Source organism: Alosa pseudoharengus, unplaced genomic scaffold (genome assembly GCF_046254945.1).
Source record: "Alosa pseudoharengus isolate Yale_2024_CS ecotype anadromous, Long Island Sound unplaced genomic scaffold, YU_APseudo_1.1 YU_APseudo_1.1_scf_3, whole genome shotgun sequence".
Lineage (NCBI taxonomy): Eukaryota > Metazoa > Chordata > Actinopteri > Clupeiformes > Clupeidae > Alosa > Alosa pseudoharengus.
This window is the reverse complement of record NW_027468718.1, coordinates 32031502-32036434: the sequence shown is the minus strand read 5'-3', so window position 1 is coordinate 32036434 and position 4933 is coordinate 32031502. Positions and strand designations below refer to the sequence as shown.

Below are 4933 nucleotides of genomic sequence, written 5' to 3'. Positions count from 1 at the left end.
GCTATTTTCGGGATTCTGATTGGCTAACGTGGGCTTGAGCTTCTCGTTACACTGCCACCTACAGTCAATTGCACTGAGCCCTCACAGATACAAGCTCTTTTCCTGTATTGCAGCACCCCCTATAGAGGCCAAATTATGCCAATTTCCTAGTAGGTCATCGCGATCAGGTACCAAGTTTCTATACCAAGTTTGGACATCGTACATCAAAGCATTGCTGAGATGATATACCTCAATGTTCAATATCTGGTATACAGTTCAAACGTTCTAGTTTAATTCGGAGTCTGCAAAGGCAGAAATTCAGACTGGGCCAATGTCTCCTCATGATCCATAAGAAATTTAAAGTAACATTATCATGCATCACTGACTGCACCTGTAAAAAAAAAAAACTCTGTACCTTTAGGTGCCTTTTCTAACAACTTTGGCGCAAGTTCTCCCATTTTTGTTAGGATGGTTTTATCAGCGTCGATCTGGTAGATTCTTTTCATCTCTCCAAGGAGCTGTGGTAAACACAGAGGAAAATTGATGGCTGCATAAACAAAGTTGGTTGTTCTTGCACTAGACAAACAGCAGATTTATTGTAGGGAGAAGTGGTAGTGTAATCTAGTGTAAGGATTAGCAAGCCATAGCCAGAAAAGTTGTGAAGATGCCATCACTTGCTACCCTTGAGCAAGGCACTTAACACCAAGGCGGGGTCCTAAAGCAATTTACAAATCTAAATCACTTTGGATAAAATGGATAAATGCATAAATAAATAAAATGTATTTATATTCTCCAACACATATACTTACAATATTTGGTCTCATGAGACAGGGAAATTCTTTAAGGACTTCAGCAGTGGTGTGGTTTTGAATGTAGTGCTGCCGATAGGTCTTGGTTCTGTCGAGCCGCTGTAGAATTATATCAAAACTTGGCCTCGCCTTATGGTGCTCCTAGCCTGGGTGCCATTCCGAACTTAGTCCCGCCCACAACGTTTGAGGTCGGGAAGTTCGGTCTGGCATTGATCAATAGTGGCGCGAGTATGCTCGCCCAAATACTGGCGGGCCAATCAAATTGTCAGGGCGGGCTTTATACGATGATGGACAGATGCTCAACAGTAACGTAATCCACCACGTCACCAAAGAGCGCTTGGGTTGAATTCGTTTACAACAACGATGGCTGCCGCTGGAGAATTGAGATGTGTAGATTCTGCTATCAGGTCTGTTCTAGAAGATATCGACAGCGAATTAATTTTAAAAGAGGAACAGAGTAACGGGATCAAGGCATTTGTTGATAAGAAAGATGTTTTTTGCCGAAGCAACTGAAATGGGCATCACGGCGATGCAACTCGGCGTGCACGACGAGGTGGATATAGCCAGCGGTCGTTGCCAGATCCTTTTTTGAAGCCCGGAATCCTGGCTGCTGAACAACAAGTGGAGGGACATGCTAGGCTCCGATGTTTTTAAGCCAACGCAATGGGTATCGTCGTGGACGAAGTTCATCTAACTTACAAATGGTAAGAGAGTCTAACTGTCTGACTTAGTAAATAACTCCCAATGTCGTGATATGAATCCCATGTTGTAAACATAGTAGCCTAGGTATCGTTGTACGTTCGCTAACTCAGACTTGGTACAATCATAACGTTAGTGTGATTGTAGCGAACTAGCTGTTAAAACATTCTAATGTAGGTTACTGTTTTATTTCTATCAGTGGTCAGGCTGCAAAAGGGCAGAAGGGCATTTGGGTGTTGCTTTATGTACTCAAGCACCATATCCATATTGGTAGGCTAGTCACTGTACCCCTTATAAGTGATGTATTCTTTTTAGATGTCAGTACAGTCATTAAAAAGTACTAAATGATACTACTCATCATTTCTTATTTTTACTGTTACTTATTGGTTGCTTTTTGTACTGCTATATATTCCAGGTACACCTGTGCTGACATTGACCGCTTCTGCTGATCGGGAATCCAGAGCCAGGGTTATGAAACAGCTTCAGATGGACAATCCAATAAATTTGGCCCTGAGCCCAATCAGAACAAACATCAGAGTGGGTCTGATTAAAGTACCTGGCCATACACTGGAGTGCCTACACTGGATTGTGAGGGATGTTAGTACAAAGCTTGACCCAGCAGTTAAGACGGTACTTTAATGGAGTCACTAGTTGTCTGCGGAAAGCTTTGTACTGCCATTTTGAGGAACACACCACATCTGTTGATCTAGGACATCTGTGCTGCACTCACTGCCATTCTGTTTGTTCTTGTGAACCTGAAGGTTGTGGGGAGCTAATCCCCAAATATGAACACTTTCAAGGGGAGGTTTCATCACACCACAAACACAGAATAGTCACACCTAAGGGCACACTTTTGATCAGGGAACTGTTACAAACTTACAGGAGTAGTTTACTTCAGGACCATAAAAACATACCACTTTACACAGTCGACACAGCCTGCACTGGTTTTGGAGATGAACTCATTGATCAGTTTTAGAACAGTGCACACAGATATTTGACCTGGACTTCATTATCCATAATCTCCCTACATACAAGCTGGAACATGCAAAAGAGATACTATGAATTATGCATGAGGTTTTTGATGACATCGAACAGAGTCAAACTAATTTGTTTGATGACTGTGTTGTTCAGGATGACCGTGTTCAGGTTGACATGGATTACACTGGTTACTTTGATGACGAGGATGAGGATGATAAGATACAATCATCCCCAAGTAACTTGGAATCAGGCTTGTCAATGTTGAAGATCTCAGGCTAGCTTCAAATTCAGGCTCAAATTTGTAGCTTCAGGGTCCTGTTGTTGTGCAAATGCCTTTTTTTTACCTCTGTTACATTAATATTTTTGAATAAAATTAAAATGGTTTATACTTCTCTACTGGTTGGTGATGTTTCTGCATTTAAAGACAAACAATAAGACATGTCAATAAAGATTTTTAATATCTACACAAAATAGGTAATGTTTGAAGATATACGCTGAACTTTGAACATACAACCAATAAGAAAACACAAAAATGTTTTCAAGAATGTGGATACTACTAAACTATTATATGAAAACAATTATTTACATTGTCATTTACGAAAACAATATTTACAAATTACCATCACCATTTACATTTCACATTTACTTAATTATTTAAATAGGCACATTTTGCCAGTCCATTATTTTCTCCTGGTAATTCAGCTTTGCCAATAAGTTTCTCTTGAAATTCGGGAATGCATGAGACTGCCTGCCTGGGTGATTTTTGCTGGGAAAGTTGTGAAAACGTTTACCAGTGTTAAAATGTCCTGTTCTCGGGCCACATGATGAATGCCAGCCGGCCTTGTCAGCTCCAGCTCTGTGTCCGTTTTGTCCATTAGCTCTTTGACGATGCCAATGGACCTACTGATTCTGGCTGCTGACATTTCTGACATGTTTGGTCCCAATCCTCTCATAAATGATTTGAGTAAATTGTTTAGGTGTTCCAGGTGGAGGTCAAGTGGATGGAAAATGGGTGACAACCTGAAATATAAGTGAACACATCAGTGTGAAGAATTACAGTATAGCCTAATAAGTATAACGTGCATTGACAATACATTGGAAAATACAGACTGTTAAATATGGTGACACCAGATGCAATTGCTGAGCAGGTCAGAGAAACACTGCCCACCCCCCACAGAGGTGCAGAGCACAGAAGTGGGGGTTGGATAACATGCTAGTCCATTACAAAATGAAGTTTCTACATATTGACAAAGTGACAGAGGCCAACTTACACATCAGGTACAAGTTTATCCTGGTAACATTTGCTCACACTACACTGAAATTCGGGCTGGCTTCCAGAATACTAGGCATGTCAAAATATGACTAGATGATTTAATCATAGATAGATTTCACGGAAATGAGGAGTGTGGGAATGCACAGTGTTTATCACATTGGACAATAATCACGACTCACTATTAACTCATGTGAAACGTGGCAATCGAGGTTATTCTCATAGTCATATCATAAGAAGTAGAAATGTATTAACAAGCTTACCTCTGTAATGCTTCTTCGCGTTTTTGTACCGGTTGGAGTTGACGGATTGGGGCAGAACGTCTTCAGAGTCCGGGGCGTCTCTGATGCCTCAGATGAACACGGTTCTTCAGGCTGGTCTCCTTCGTCTTCTGTCCATTTTTTAAACACGGGCATGTCGCGTTCCAACCGTGTTATAAAGTTCTGACAGGACCGACAAATGCGATGCGATTTGTTTGCAGTGTTGTGGAGTTGTAATCCTAAACGGATAACTTGATCGTATATGCATTCACCTTTACTGTTTCTCTCAAAAATGAGGTTCGTGTGTTGAAGAACTCCGTGTATCCTTACATTATTTTTACAACACCTGCGAAAATCGCTCACATTTTCTTCTTCTAGCGTGCAGTTGAGTTCTGTTGACATCAACTATGCGTCGCTTAACATACGTCACACACTCCGTTGCTCTGATTGGTTGTAGGTCTATCCAATTGGGTGCAGAGGCATTTTTTTTCCTGGTTCGTTTGAAACACGCCCCATAATCACAGCTCTATGGAGCAGTATCAGACTCAAATTCTGACTAGAATTGAGTATGACTACGTCAGGCTATGGTGCTCCTGCTGCAAAACCTCAATGTGCTGAAGGATGGATCTCAAGTCTTCTGCAGAATCCAAGGAAACCTACAGTGCAGAACACCCCACCCCCCGCAAAAAAAGCCAAATGGTCACCTGTCGTCATCATAAAGACTGATTTTACATGCCAGCGGAGCAGAGGGATGCAGTGTGCTGGGTTCCATACACGTGTTTAACCTGCCTCAACAAATGCTGGTGCTCCATTTCTTACCTCCTGTTCGCAGCTCCTCTTCTGCAGTAGGGCTGCACGATATTAGGAAAACATGCGATATGCGATACCATTATTGAGTACTGCGATAACGATATAATTTGCGATATTTAAATATACTG

At 41.5% G+C, this 4933-nt stretch overlaps 2 long non-coding RNA genes across 3 annotated transcripts; one reads left to right on the top strand and one right to left on the bottom strand.

The window, feature by feature from the left end:
• Positions 1-928: 928 nt before the first annotated feature.
• Positions 929-2853, top strand: LOC143100654 (uncharacterized). Its single transcript, XR_012981913.1, has 2 exons — positions 929-1492; positions 1903-2853. It is a non-coding gene; the product is annotated as an uncharacterized LOC143100654 (long non-coding RNA).
• On the bottom strand, positions 2793-4510 carry LOC143100653 (uncharacterized). Of its 2 annotated transcripts, XR_012981912.1 has the most exons (3): positions 3999-4453; positions 3257-3485; positions 2793-2877 (listed from the first exon to the last, which is right to left on the bottom strand). It is a non-coding gene; the product is annotated as an uncharacterized LOC143100653 (long non-coding RNA). The 2 variants fall into 2 exon arrangements; XR_012981911.1 differs by lacking the exon at positions 2793-2877 and having other exon boundaries at positions 2902-3485; positions 3999-4510.
• Between the last annotated feature and the right edge of the window lie 423 nt (positions 4511-4933).